Here is a 16,705-nt window from a genome sequence, read left to right on the forward strand (position 1 = left end):
AAAAAAAAAAAAAAAAAAACTTTTGCTTTCTTCATGGATGATGTTCTTGATGTCATCCCACAATTCATCTGGATTTTGATCACTGGTGTTCAGTGTGTCAACTCTTTTCTTCAGATGGTCTCTAAATTCAGGTGAGATATAATCAAGGTCATATTCTGGCTCCTTTGGACTTGTTTTAATTGTCTTCAGCTTCAACTTGAACTTATATATGAGCAATTGATGGTCTGTTCCACAGTCAACTCCTGGCCTTGTTTTGGCCAAAGATATTGAACTTCTCCATTGCCTCTTGCCACAGATATAGTCAATCTGATTCCTGTGTACTCTGTCTGGTAAGGTTCATGTATATAGCCACCATTGATGTTGTTGGAAAAAAGTATTTGCAATGAATAAGTCATTGGTCTTGCAAAATTCTATCATGCAATCTCTGGGATCGTTTCTATCACCAAGGCCATAGTTTCCAACTATCAGTGATTTTTCTTTGTTTTCAACTTTCTCATTCTAATCACCAGTAATAATCAACACATCTTGATTGCATGTCTGGTCAACTTCAGGCGGCAGAAATTGGTAAAAACATCTTTAATTTCCTCATCTTTGGCTTTTGTGGTTGGTGCTTAACTTTGAATAATAGTTGTATTAACTGGTCTTCCTCACAAGTGTATGGATATTATCCTATCACAGAAAATAGTGTACTTCAGGATAAATCTTGAAAAATTTTTTGTGACAATGAATGCCACACCATTTCTCTTCAATTTATCATTTCTGGCATAGTAGATCCTATAGTTGTCTGATTCAAAATGGCCAAAACCAGTTCCTTTCAGTTCACTGTTGTTGTTATTGTTTTGTGTCATCGAGTCAGACCCGACTCATAGCGACACCCCTCCTTGGGTTTCCGAGGCGGTATCACTATGGAAGTAGATCGCCCAACTTTCCTTTCGAGGAGTGGCTGGTCGGTTTGAACTGACAACCTTCTGGTTAGCAGTCAAGTGCTTTAGGCACTACACTACCAGAGCAGAGATCCTTCCAGCTCACTAATGCCTAGGATATGAGGCATGACTCAAAATCGGAAGAACCAGCTGCACACATCCATTAATAATCAGAACATGGAATATATGAAATATGAATCTAGCAAAATTGGAAGTGTCAAAAATGAAATGGAATGCCTAAAGATCGATATTGTAGGTCTCCTGAACAGAAGATGAAAATTCTACCACTGAACCATGACTGCCTTCTAGTACAGGTTACCAGTTGTCATCATGTCAACCTTGACTCATGGCAATCTCATGTGTGTCAAAGTAGAACTACACTCTACAGAATTTTCAAAGGAGAACCATGCTCTGCAGGATTTCAATGGCTGATTTTTCAGAAGTAAGTCACCAAAACTTTTTTCTGAGGTGCCTCCAGGATACTCAAATCTCTAACCTTTCAGATAGCAGGCAAGTATGTTAACAGTTTGTCCCACCAAGGGACTCCTAGTACAGGTTGTTGTTATTGTTGTTATTTGCCGTCGAGTCGGACCGACTCATAGTGACCCCTCCTTGGGTTTCCGAGGCAGTATCACTACGGAAGTAGATTGCCCCATCTTCCTTCCGAGGAGTGGCTGGTGGGTTTGAACCGCCAGCCCTGGTTAGTTAGCACCCTTAAAAATAAGCTCTACAAATGTTTAGCAATAAAATATTTGCTCTGATGAAGGCTCAGGTGGAGTGATCTACATGTGTTCAGATCATAAAATTCAGTTATGCTAATATAAATGCAGGCAACATTTCCTGTGTTCAGTGTAATAGGAGGGGAAAGGGAAGGACACATGAAGTATAAAGGATTTATTCATTCTCCTTTATAAAAGCTAAACTCCTTCATGTGCTATTGTTAATTCATAAACTTTCCAATTCATATTCCAGAGCTTCATCCTGCTGTTTTGAAAGAGCTGTTATTGATAATCTGCAGGATTTTATTTCGGCCACCTGACCTTAATTTTATTTCTGCCTCACTCCGTTCCAGTCTACTCATTTTTCAATCTAAAACTGGTTATTTAATTAGATTGCATAGCGACACTTAGTGGCGGTGATAGGAATCAAAAGCTATTTAGTAGACTCACGTAGCCAAATTTTGTGCCTCTTTATCTTCATTCTTTGGTCCAAGAAAGTTCTTTTAAACCCATTTCATCCTATGATACTAAATCACACCCATGAATAAATTTAATGTGAAAAACATTTGATTAGGGAAAGGAAAGACTAAATGAAAGAACAAACGGGAAGGAGAGAGTGAAGGAGACAATTGAGACTATTCAAAACCAAAAACCAAACTTATTGCTGTTGAGTCAGATCCGACTCATAGCGACCCCTCTATAGGGTTCTGACTCAGTATCACTGCAGAACTAGATTGCCCAATCTTCCTTTTGAGGGGTGGCCGGTAGATTGAAATGCCAGCCTTCTGGTTAGCAGTCAAATGCCTTAGGCACTATGCCACCAGAGCTCCTAAGATCAGTGATGAAGGGTTTTTTTTCCCCCTTTCTTTTTTGTGGCCATGTTCATATGAAGAAACAGAAAGAAATCTAAGTCCATATCTTGAGGTCAAAAATATAAGTGATAATAGTCTAGAGGAGAATAGCTCAGTAATATTGTATTTCTATTTTTTCTACTCAGATTTGAAAGGGTAGAGTACATGTGTTTAAGAGAATTTAAAGTGCAAGATGCTTGCAAATTTATGTTCTTTAAGCAAAAAAGATAATTCTCATTTTCATAAATTATGAAATCCCATTCCCCACTTCTTGATTTCAGTCCATCATCCCTTCTTTATTCACCTTAGAATATCACCTTGTTTTCCCCACCAAGTTGGTCTACTGAGACGGGAGCATCCATCTGCCGGAGGGGATATGAGTGTTGTTCTGAAAATAAGGTGGTGGTTTGCTACCTCAACATTTAGTGTCAGAAGATAAATCTACCAAAGTAACAAAAAATCAAAATAAATATGTTAATTAGTGAATTAATTTGAAAAAATAAAAGTGTAACAAAAGAAGACAATGTGAGCACATACAACTGCTTTAAATGAGTTGAAGGAACCAAATCTGGACAAATACCATCCAAGGATTCTGAAGGAACTCACACTTTATTCCAGTGCCATAAATCTTTGAGAAAACACAGTTAACAATGCTAAAGGACTGTACTCAATTTGAAAGAACAAGACAGATATCTGAGAACTGCAGAGCGGGGAGACTGACCTAAACCCCCAGCTTGATTCTAGGGTAGTAATGAAGCAGTGGTCTTTCTCTGTTTTGCATGGTCCACCTCCCTTGAAGACAATGGGTTTACTACCTACAAATTGAGCCCTTTAAGGCTCTGATCCCATAGAAACTTTGTGTGAAACATAAGGAGCTACTTGCTCCCTTGGAGATGGAAGCCATGGGTGGTGTTATATAGAATAGCCTTCATTCTGATACCTGAATAATGCTCCCAGACTCCAGAAATGATGCTGACAAGTCAACCTTCAATCATCTCTTCCTTTGCTCAAGCTCTTCTATTTGCCTTCATTGTCCACTTAAACACTCTTATTCATCTGCAAGATCCCAAGATACTATCACCTCCTTAGGGAATCTTTCCCTAACCTCTCCCCTACCCAGTATTCATTCTATCAATTGAACTTTTATAGTAATTTGTGCACATTTCTAGCATCCTTTTGTTCTCTAATAATTTATTGTCATGTCTGTTTTCTCCATGAAGATATGAGCAACATGGTGGACTCATGCTATTTACCCGCCACTATTTCAGTGAATTAGTTATTAATTCAATATTTGTTGAGCCTCTAGTGTGTACCATAAGATGCTCTGGTGGTGTAGTACATAAGGCATTTGGCTGCTAACCAGAAGGTCAGTGGTTCAAACCCAGCAGCTGCATCACAGGAGGAAGATGAGGCACTCTACTTCTGTAAAGATTTACAGCCTTGGAAGCCCAGTAGGAGTCGTTATGAGTTGGAACCTACTTGATGACAGTGAGTGTGTACCAAGACCTGGTCTGGGCCTTGGGGATACAATTATTAATAAGACACAGATCTTGTCCTCAAAAAGTTCATAATCTGGTGAAAAAAAGAGAGAGAGAGATAGAGAGAGACTAATAGATCATTTTATATGTTCTAATAATGTTAATTTTGGAATTAGCGCACAGTGTCTGGAGAAACTGTTGTGGCACAGTGGTTAAGTTAGCACCTGATAGTAACCCAAAGGTCAAAATTACCAGCTATTCTGTGGGAAAAGATGTGGCAGTCTGTGCCTGTACAGAGTAACAGCTTGGGAACTCCACAGGGCAATTCTACTCTGTCATATAGGGTTGCATGAAGGAGTTAAAATCAACTTGATAGCAATGTTGTTTTCTTTGGTTTTTCACAGACTGTCTAGGAGCAAAGAGAAGGGCCACTAGGTTTACAAAAGAGTCTCTACATAGATATGTGATGATGAAAGTAGAATAAAATGTACATGGTAGAATCCAGCAATAAGTATATGAGTGTTCACATTAAAATTCTTTTAGCAGTTTTGTATGTTCTGAAATTTTTATAATAAAATGTTTGACAAAATAATTAGTGGGAAACTAAATGAAATAGCTCTATGTATGATTAAAAGAACCTCTTTCAAGTGCTGAAGAGCAAAGATATCTCCCTGAGGACTAAGGTACTCCTGACACAAGCCATGGTATTTTCAGCTGTCTCATATTCATATGACAGCTGGACAATGAACAAGGAAGACTAAAGAAATGTTGATGTTTTTGAGTTGTGGTTCTGGCAAAGAATGCTGAGAGTACCATGGACTGCTTAAAGATCTAACAGATCTGTCCTGGAAGAAGTGCAGCCAGAATGCTCCTTTGAGGCTAGAATGGCCAGACTTCATCTCACCTCCTTTGGTCATGTTGTCAGAAGGGACCATTTCCTATAGAAGGATGTCGGGCTTGGTAAGGTGGAGGGATGACGAAGGAAGGGAAGGCCCTCAAAGAGTTGGATTGACACAGTGGCTGCGGTGATGGGCTCAAGTATAGCAAAGATTATGGAGCTGGTGTGGGACCGGGCAGTGTTTGATTCTGCTGTGCACAGGGTTGCTATGAGTCAGAAATGACTCAACAACACCTAACAACAACAACATGCAAAAACAACAGCCAGCATTATTCTCAGTGAGGAGAGACTAAAACAATTCCCATTGCAAACAGAAACCAGACAATGACGCCCCCTATCTCCACTTCTATTCAACATTTTAATAAAAGTCTGAGCCAGGGCAATAAGGCAAGAAAGGAAATAAAAGATATCCAAATTAGCAAGGAAGAAGTAAAAAATTATCCCTATTTGCAGAAGATATGATCCCATATACAGAAAATGCAGGAGACTCAGCAAGAAAACTACTGTAACTTATTGAAAGATTTAGCATAATGGCAGGATACAAGATCAACATATAAAAATCAGTTGGACTCCTCTACACCAGCAAAGAGGTTTCTGAAAAGGACATAAGGAATGAAATCAATACTATTTACAATAGCTACCAAAAAGATAAGATATTTGGGAATATATCTTACCAGGAACACAAAAGGCATATACAAAGAAAACTACAAAACAGTACTTCAAGAAACTATAAGACATCTACATAAATGGAAGAACATACCGTGCTCATGGATAGGAAAATTGAACATGGTGAAAATGTCCATATTGCCCAAAGCAATGTGTACAACACAATCCTGATCCAGATTCCATCAACATTCTTTAAAGACATGGAAAAACCAATCACTAATTTTATATAGAAAGGAAAGAGACCTCAGACAAGCAATTCACTACTGAAATAAAAGAACAAAGTTGAAGGTCTCACACTCCCAGATCTCAAAACCTACTACATAGCCACAGTTGTCAAAACATCTTGGTACTGGCACAATGACAGAGACATAGACCAGTGGAGTTGAATTGGGAACCCAGAAATAGATCCATCGATCTATGATCAGCTGATCTTTGACAAAGGGCCAAAATAAATTCAATGGGGAAGAGACAATCTCTTTCACAACTGGTGCTGGCAAAACTGGATATCCATTTGCAGAAATATGAAACAAGATCCATACCTCATTGTTATGTTGTTGTTATGTGCTATTGAGTCAGACCTGACTCATAGTGACCCCTCCTTGGGTTGCCGAGGCAGTATCACTATGGAAGTAGATTGCCCAACCTTCCTTCTGAGGAGTGGCTGGTGGGTTTGAACCGCCAGCCTTCTGGTTAGCAGTCAAGTGCCTTAGGCAGTATGCTACCAGAGCTCCCCCGTACCTCATACCATAACAAAAACTAACTCCAGATGAATCAAAGACTTAAATGTGAAAACTAAAACTACAAAGTTCATCAAAGAAAAAATAGGGGCAAACTTAGAGGTCTCAATTTAATGGCATAAATAGACTATCAAGCTTAACCCAAGATGCACAAATAGCGGAAGATAAACTAGATAGTAGGGATCTTCTAAAAATTAAATTCTTGTGTACATCAAAAAGACTTCTCCAAAAGAGTAAAAAGAAAGCATACAGAATGGGAAAGAATATTTGACAGTGACATGTCAGACAAAGGACTTATCTCTAAAATTTATAGAAAATTCCAACACTTTAACATCAAAAGACAAATAATCCAGTTAAAAATGGGCAGAAGATATGAAAGATGCTTCACCAAAGAAAATATTCAAGCAGCCAACAAACAAATGAAGAAATCTTCATGATCATTAGCCATTATAGAGATGCAAATCAGAACAACCATGAGATACCATCTCACCACAACATTAATAGCAAAGTTCAACAAGACAGAAAATAACAAATGCTGGTGAAGATGTGAAGAGATTGAGACTCACATACACTGCTGGTGTGACTGTAAAATGATACAACCACTTTGAAAAGGAGTATGGCAATTCCTTAAAAAGTTGGAAATAGAAATACCATTTGATCCAGCAATCCCATTACTAGCTATATATCCTAAAGAAGTGAGAGACAGGACATGAACAGATATGCACACTCATGTTCATTGCAGCACTATTCACAACAGCAAAGAGATGGAAATAACCTAAGCTCCCATCAACTGAGGAATGGATAAACAAACTGTGGCACATACACAGTGCAGAATACTATGCAACCCTAAAGAAAACTGTAGAATCTGAAAAACACCATGTAACATGGATGAACTTGGAGGATATTATGCTGCATGAAATAAATCAATCATGAATATTATATTAGTCCACTATTGTGAAAAATCAAAAAAAAAGTTTATACAAAGAAGAAAACTTTGTTTGTTGCCAGGGATGGGAGAGGAGGGGAGGGAAAATTCCTAGATAAGTTTAAAAAATATATGTGTATATGTATATATATATATATATATATAATTTATTTAAAAAGAAGAGTTAGGGAATAAAAGAATAAAATCATGAAAGAGAGAACAAAACGTATTAAATAAGTCTGAAAGAGATGATGTTTGATCATTTTAGGTTAGAAAAGCAACCAAAAAAGTTCTGCCTAACATATTAAAGAAATTTCATAATGGATTGTTTAATGACTAAAAATAACACATGCAAGATGAAAATATCCGTGTTTCTACAAAAACAGCATGTTGGAAGAATGGACTATGGTACATACATACACACAATGGAATAGTATGCAACACTAAAGAGTAATGTAGAATCTGCAAAACACCACAAAGCATGAATGAACTTATAGGACATTTGTTGTTGTTGTTGTTGTTATGTGCCGTCAAGTTGGACTCGACTCATAGCGACCCCTCCGTGGGTTTCCAAGGCAGTATCACTACGGAAGTAGATTGCCCAACCTTCCTTCCGAGGATGGCTGGTGGGTTTGAACCGCCAGCCTTCTGGTTACGGAAGTAGATTGCCCAACCTTCCTTCCGAGGATGGCTGGTGGGTTTGAACCGCCAGCCTTCTGGTTATCAGTCAAGTGCCTTAGGCACTATGCCACCAGAGCTCCTTATAGGATTAGGCTGAGTGAAATAAGTCAATCACAGAAGGGCAAATATAGTATTTGTTCATTATTGTAAAAAAACAAGGAGAGGTTTATATATGGAAGGAAATGTCCTTTGTTTGTTACCAGGGGTGGGAAGGAAAGGGAGGTAACACTGCAAAAAAAAAAAAAAAAATGCACTGACCCATGTCACTTTAGTTTTGTGTATTTCACGGTATTTAAATTATATTTCAATAAAATGTATTTAAACAAAAAATAAAAATTAAAACAGTCTGTTAGGGTCCGGGTGTTTTAATATTGATATTTTCTTCCTATGAATCAGATCACTGGTGATGCTCTTAAATATACTACAGACTGTCTTAGTCTCCTAGGTCTGTCATAATAAAATACCACAAAATAGGTGGCTTTAAAGAACAGAAATTTATTTTCTAATAGTTCTGGATGGAAGAAGCCCAAATTCAAGGCATCAGTAGGACCATACTCTCTCTCTTGCGGTACTTGAAGGGAAGATCCTTCCTTGTTTCCTTCACTTTCTGGTAGCCCTGGGCATTTCTTACCATTCCTTAGCTTGTGGACAGATCTTCACATGTCTCCCCCCTGTGTTTAACACTGTTTCAATGTCTATTTTCTCCTTGTATAAGATTTTATAAGATTTCTTCAAAATTGTTTTACCAGATATTTATTATTTAAAATGTAAATGAAAATCAGGACATTTCAAGAAGTCTTTCATAATCCTGAAAATAAATCAAAACAGGATAATGTTTTAATGGGAAAGTAAATGTGATGTTTATTTTTAAATTTCTCAAATCAATTCAAATATGTAACAAATTACTGAATAAGCTGAACTGGGTAGGATGCAATCAGGAAACAACTTACTGTTTTTGTTTTTTTCTTTAACCACACTCTCCACTTGTTCTTCCCCATCCCTGGATGAAATCCAGATAATAAATCTTAAGTTTCTTTTTCAACACAATAAAAATCTAGCCAGAGTGATGTGAAAATTTTAAACTCTCATCCAATTTAAATCTCCTCGCCTCCTCCAATCTGGACTTGCTTTTTTCTTGGAAATCTGCCAAACAGGATGTAGGACATACACAGCATATACAGTTAAGGTTCTGCAATAGATAAATCCTGAAATATCAGGGGCTTAACACGGTGTACATTTAGCTTTTGTTCATAAAATCATCTATACTGTGGATGAGGGAATGTGGTTTTGATGGTGGGGGCTCCACTCTACCCAGTCATTCCAGGATCTAAGATGTCTGAGGCTCAGCCATCTTCAAAACTATCACTGGATTCTAAAATTGCCCTATACTTAGTTTTGGTTTTCTCAGAAGCAGACACTGAACAAAGGATTTGAATTCTAGCAGTTTTTGTTTTCACCACCCATCTGTCAGTTTTCCTTGCTGTGACAGTTTGTATATTGCTATGATGCTGGAAGCTATTTCACCAATATTTCAAATACCAGCAGGGTCACCCCTGGTGGACAGGTTTCAGAGCTTCCAAACTAAAAGAGACTGGGAAGAAAAGCCTAGTGGTTCTGCTTCTAAAAAATAGCCAATACAACCTTATGTTTCAATGAAAACATTATCTGACTTGCTTGCTCTGGACACATCATCAGGAGGGTTCTATCACTGAAGAAGGACATCATGTGTAGTGAAACAGGGGGCCAATGAGGATGAGGAAGACCGCCAGTGAGATGGATTAACACAAAAGGCATATGAGCCATAACTACAGACTCGAACGTGCTGGTAATTGTGAGGAGGATGCAGAACTGAGTAACATTTTGGTCTGTTGTATATAAGGTGGCTATGAGGGAGTTAACTTCATAGCAGTTAACAACAGTTTTCATTTGGAAGGCAATCTCAGAAAACCATTAAGGAATAGAGAATTGAAGTGTGGAAGAAAACTAAGATAGGGTACACAAGTTATCATTGAGGGTAAAAACACAAAACAAGAACAACAAACAAAGTGCCATTGACGCAACTGTGACTCTGGGAGACCCCATGACTATCAGAGTAGAACTGTGCTCCATAGGGTTTTCAATGGCTGTTTCAAAAGTTTCCAATAAACTTTATGAAAGTCATCAGGCCATGCTATGGATGGATTCAAACCACCAACGTTTTGGTTAGTAGCCAAGAGGCATTACTGTTGGCACCTCTCTTACTCACTGCTGTGGAGTTGGATCCAACTCATAGCAACCCCTCCTTGGGTTTTCGTATCACTATGGAATTAGATTGCTCAATCTTCCTTCCAAGGAGTAGCTGGTGGGTTTGAACCGCCAGCCTTCTGGTTAGCAGTCAAATGCCTTAGGCACTACACCACCAGAGCTCCTGGCACCTCCCAGGGACTCTTTATTACTGAAGGCAACTGGAGATTAATCCACTGGGAAATGGTGTAGATTATGTGCCTCAGAGTTATCTCATCTTAGTAGTTGGGAGTTAGGATATTTATTCCAACTCCAAACAGTCCTTGGTTTGGGGTTGTTCCCATGCCTCTCTCTGTAATGAGTCCATTTTATTGCTTATTTTATATTATTCCCTTTAAAAGCCTTTCTTTCTGTAGAACTAGACCCTAGTATATGGAGTAGGGAAGTAATTCCATGGTTCTATTTAGCTAATCCCAAAATAGTCCTGTTCTCAAACCTGTACATAGACCAGGAAGCTGTTGTTCGAATAGAACAAGGAGACACTGCATGGTTTAAAATCAAGAAGGATGTGCATCAGGGTTGTATCCTTTCATCATACTTATTCAATTTGTATGGTGAGCAAATAATCCGAGAATCTGGACTATATGAAGAAGAATGTGGCATCAGGATTGGGGGAAGAATCATTAACAACCTGCGATATGCTGATGACACAACTGTGTTTGCTGAAAGTAAGATGACTTAAAGCACTTACTGTTGAAGACTAAAGAATACAGTCTGCAGTATAGATTACATCTCAATGTAAAGAAAACAAAAATCCTCACAACTGGACCTATAAGCAGCATCAAAATAAATGGAGAGAAGATTGAAGTTGTCAAAGACTTCACACTGCTTAGTTCTACAATCAACACCAATGGAAGCAGCAGTCAGGACATAGGACATATAGACGACATATAGCACTGGGCAGATCAGCTGCAAACGACCTCTTTCAAGTGCTGAAGAGCAAAGATATCTCCTTGAGGACTGAGGTGCCCCTAACCCAAGCCATGGTATTTTCAACAGCCTCATATGCATGTGAGAGCTGACCAATGAATAAGGAAGACCCAAGAAGAGTTGGTGCTTTTGAGTTGTGGCACTGGCACAGAATGCTGAAAGCATGTCCTGGAGGAAGTGCAGCTGAAATGCTCCTTGGAAATGACATTAGCCAGATTTTGTCTCACCTCCTTTGGTCATGTTGTCAGAAGGGACTATTCCCTAGCAAAGGATGTCTTGGTAAGGTGGAGGGTTGATGAAAGAGGGGAAGGCCCTCAATGAGATGGATTGGCACAGTGGCTGCAGAGATGGGCTCAAGTACAGCAAGGATCGTGGAGCTGGCGCAGGACTGGGCAGTGTTTCGTTCTGCAATACATAGGGTCGCTATGAGTAGAAGACAACTCAACAGCACCTAACAACAACAATAACAAAGATAGTCCTATTCTCAATTCCAATCCTATTGCCTGTCATTCCACCAGTATAATTCTATTCTTTTGCATTCTAAAAACAAGGAGCATCAGAAGAAGATGGAAGGAATACACAGAATCACTGTACCAAAAAGGATTGGTCAACTTTCAGGAGGCAGCATATGAGAATTGATGATATTGAAGGATTAAGTCCAAGCTGCACTGAAGTCATAGGCAAAATATAAGGGTCCAGGAATTGACAATAACAATTGAGATGTTCCAAGAAATGGTTGCAATACTGGAAGCAATCACATGTCTATACCAAGAAATTTGAAGACAGGTACCTGACCAACTGACAGGGAGAGATCCATATTTGTGCCATTCCAAAGAAAGGTGAGCCAACAGAATACAGAAATTGTCAAAAAAAAATACCATTAATATCACACACAAGTAAAATTTTGTTGGAATTAATTAAAAAATGATTGCAACAGTATGCATACAGGGAACTACCAGAAATTCAAGCCAGTTTCAGAAAAGGACATGGAACCAGGGATATCATTTCTGATGTTGAATAGATCTTGACTGAAAGCACAGAATACCTGGAAGATGGTTACTTCAGCTTTATTGACTATGCAAAGGCATTCTTCTGTGTGGATCACAGCAAATTATGGATAACATTGGGAAGAATGGGAATTCCAGAACAGGAACCTGTGCATAGACTAAGAATGAGCTGTTCAAACAGAACAAGGGGATACTTCATGGTTTAAAATCAGGAAAGGAGGTCTGTGTCAGGGTTGTGTTTTTTCACCATACTTATTCAATCTGTATGCTGAGCAAATAATCCATGAAGGTAGATTATATGAAGAGGAATGTGGCACAAAGATTGGAGAAGACTCATTAAAATCTGTGATATGCATATGACATAACCTGGCTTGCTGACAATGGAGAAGGCTTGAAGCACTTACTGATGAAGATCAAAGACTAAAGCCTTCAATATAGATTACACCTCAATACAGAGAAAACAAAAATCCTCACAAGTGAACCAATAAGCAATATCATGATAAACAGAGAAAAGATTGAAATTATCAAGAATTTCATTTTACTTGGATCCACTTGGATCCTTCTTTATTTGGAAGGAGCAGTCAAGAAATCAAACAATATACTGCATTGAAAAAATCTGTTGCAAAAGACCTCTTTAAAGTGTTAAAGAGCAAAGATGTCACTCTGAAAAAGACTAAAGTGCACCTGACCCAATTCAGAGTGTTTTCAATTACTTTATAATGCATGCCAAGGCTGGAAAATGAATAAAGAAGACTGCAGAAAAATTGATACATTTGAATTATGGTTTTGGCAAAGAATATTAAATATATTATGGATTTCCAGGAGAACAAACAAATTTGTCTTGGATGAAGTATAGCCAGAATGCTCCTTAGACATAAGGATAGCAAGACTTTGCCTCTCATACTTTGGCCATGTTTTCAGGAGGGATGAGTTCTGAGAAAGCTATGCTTGGTGAAGTGGATGATCAGTGAAAAAGAGGAAGATCCTCAATGAGGTGGACTGACACAGTGCTTGCAATGGTGGGTTCAAGCATAGCAATTATTGTGAAGGGTGCAGGACTGGGCAGTATTTTGTCCCATTGTACATAGGGTCTCTGTGAGTAGGAATCAACTTGACAGCACCAAACACCAACAACGAAGTAGCTCCTTGGACAATTAGGCTTACTCTTTAATGAGCAAGTGCTTTATCAGAAGATGAGGGAGGGGTGAGGTAATGATGTGACAGATAGTAAAATGGAGAAGTATGAATACCAAGAGAGAAAATGAATAATGAGACTTAACAGGGAAGATGAGGATATGGTCTGGCAATGCCTGCTTTTTTTTTCACCCTGCCTGACACATCCTTTATACAGTGAAAACAAACAAACAAACAAACCAAACTCACTGCCCTAGAGCCAAATCCAACTCATAGGGACTCCTCCTTGGGTTTCTGAGGCGGTATCACTATGGAGGTAGATTGCTCCACCTTCCTTCCTAGGAGTGGCTGGTGGGTTTGAACCTCCAGCCTTCTGGTTAGCAATCAAATGTCTTAGGCACTATGCCACCAGAGAATGACCAGCCCTAAATCATACTTGAGTGGGTGGTTTTGATGGGATAATGGCATGACACTTCTAGATGATGGTATTTATGAAACCTACAATTTAGTTGGGAAGAACTATGAACATAAATCAAAACAAAAATAAATTATGCAATTTTTTTTCCTAAAATACATAATAAATGGATCAACATCTATAATTTGGATATACATTGCCAAAATTTAATATTAAATATGATATTAAATATAGACACAATTTTCCTCAAAATTTATACATTTATTAGTTTTAGTGATTACCAAATACTTTCCTTTGCTTCCACCACTCGTCTGTCAGTTTGTTGTACTGTGAGAGCTTGCATGTTGCTGTGAGGCTGGAGGCTATGCCACCAATATTTCAAATACCAGCAGGGTCACCCATCATTTGCTTGCATAATTCCTGTCATATTTACTTCATATTTAGCTATATGTTCATTTAAGGTGTATGGCCTTATACTTAGAGTTTCACCATTATCATGCACCACCACACAACACACTGTCACTCAGACAGAAAAGAAATGTCATCTTATCTGTGCAATTTGTCACCTAAATAGCTCTCTGAAACTCCCTTGCTTCACAGCTAGGGTCAAAGTTAATACATCCGACAAGCCAGAAATCATTTTCCTTAAAAGGTCAGTTTCATACAGTCCTAACCGAGACTACAGGCATGTATGGAGGAAGCTACCAACAGCCACTTGATATTGTTCCAGCAAGGTCACGTTTGCACATGATATGAGGAGCTAGCTCAGGAATTGGCTGGTCCATCTGCAGGCTGTCAGGTCCTCTTATCTGCACTGAAAGAAGGGCATAGTCTATCTCTTGAATTTGAGAGTTCTATTTGTACACTTGGTGTGAATTGTTGGTCTTCTGGCTCCCAACCATAGCGTGACATCTTGGAAACTTTCACTTCAGCAGGCCAGCTGGCTCTTCAAGCAAGCACAGACTTAAGCTTTATGACTGTGAAATCGACCTTTGCTTATCTGTCTACTATAGCGTATCTGGATTCTTCACACTAAAGCAAGAAGCAGGCAGAAGACAGATGGAGAGAAAGTAGAGGTCCTCTGGAAAAGAAAACTCTTTTCAATCTTCCTGGGCAGAGGTAGTTTTACTGTGAGGCTCATGAAAGGTGGTGCAGTGGTTAAAGTGCTCAATGGCTAGCCAATCAGTGTTTCCAACCCTATGGGGCAATTCTACTCTGTCCTATGGGGTCACTACGAGTCAGAATCAACTCAACAGCAGTGGATTCGATTTTTTATTGTTTTTGTTTTTGTATGGTTTTATTTATTTATTTGGTTTAATGAAACAAGCTTCAGGGGCTCATCACTTGCTCAGGTCCCTTCTAGATAAATATCCACTTACTTACATATGTTTGTATTCATACCAACAGTGTTCTTTTTTTAAAGGAATCTGCCATAGGGCACCAGAGGGACAGCATTCACATAGAGGCAAAGCTGTATAGACAGGAATACATAGTTAAGAAGGGCACAGAGAGGGGGTAGTCACAGGGACAGGAAGGGAAGAAAGTTTGTTATGGTTGGGGATGGTAATCAGGGAGTGAAATCAAGCACACATGAATTGTTGAATGTAAAACCAATTTTCTTCTGTAAATTTGCACCCAAAGTACAATAAAATTTTTTAAAAAAGAATAAAGATATGTAATTAATCACAGTAAATAAATAAAAATAAAATTAGGAGAGCACCCAAGTTTACACAAACTTAAAGACCCAAGAACTTGGTTTCATCACTTCTACTGGGGAATCCCACCAACTCCAACTCCAAATGGACTTTGTCAGCATTTGATTTTAAATTCTAATCTCTGCATTACTATATATATATATATATATATATATATATATAAACAAGAAGCCATAAAGCAGATGAGCTATACAATTATCTGGTATACATTATTAACAGGGGTAATTGACAAAGATAACTGACAATTAACACCTAGTATTAACAAAAAAGATTATCTGTATCGATCTACTTTTCCAACATGGATGGAGACTTTGAAGAGTGAAAGAAACATGGTTCAGATTATTTTATCCTATTTTATATCCCTGGAAACTTGAGAACTCAAGAGGCTGGCAATTATGATTCTTATAAACATTTTTTTTATCAATACATATCTCTTAGACTATTGCAAAGAGGTTGGTAAATAATTATTAAATTATCATAAAATAAAGATAGTATATTAAGAAGCATTTCAATAAATTTCAATTTCTCTTGTTTCACAGATTGACTGTCAAATATATCCTGATGGAGAAACTACTACTAAAAAAGAGACACAATATACTGACATTGGGCATATTTTAAATTGAACCAAGAGTGTTTAAAATTCTTCCTGTAGCATATTCAGACTGCATTTTAATTGAATGCCATGAAGAAGTGCTCAATTTTTGAACCATGTGATATTCCCAGGATAGTAGTAAATTTCTAAGGAAGCAATGAGATTCTAAGAAGGCATTTTTGAAATTGTCCTCTGTTCTTTTATTATTTCAATGTAGTAATTTTGCCACTCAATAAATATTGGTTAAAATATTTCTTTATCTGGTAAGTGACAACTTTGATATCAAGTGCTTTGCCAGCATAATAGTAACTAATGTTATCACATAATGTTATTTAAAATACTATTTTCACCTACTTTTATCTCATTTAAGCATTACAATAACCCTTTCACATAAGTTTCATTATTTTTGGTTTTGGGGTAAAAAAATCAAGACTAACAGTGCTTAACTAATCTTAAACCTTATAATCAGTATATCATAGTGCCAGTATCTCAATTTATGTGTTTTTGTGTATGTGTGTGTGTGTGATTTGGGTCAAGATTTACAGAGCAAATTCACTTTCCATACATCAGTTCACATGTACTTTGTCTCATGTCATTGACCACAGTTTACCACAATGCAACAGCTCCCCTCCCACTTCCTTCCCATAGTTACATCTTCCCAGTGACCATCCCTCCATACTCTCCTGCGCCCTGAGCTGTCTCCCTGTGCATAAGCAGCCCTTCCTTCTCCCGTGATTGTTCTCTCCAGGGT

This window comes from Orycteropus afer, unplaced genomic scaffold, assembly GCF_000298275.1.
Source record: "Orycteropus afer afer isolate SDZICR_OR568_19922 unplaced genomic scaffold, OryAfe1.0 scaffold00392, whole genome shotgun sequence".
NCBI classification, from domain to species: Eukaryota; Metazoa; Chordata; class Mammalia; order Tubulidentata; family Orycteropodidae; genus Orycteropus; species Orycteropus afer.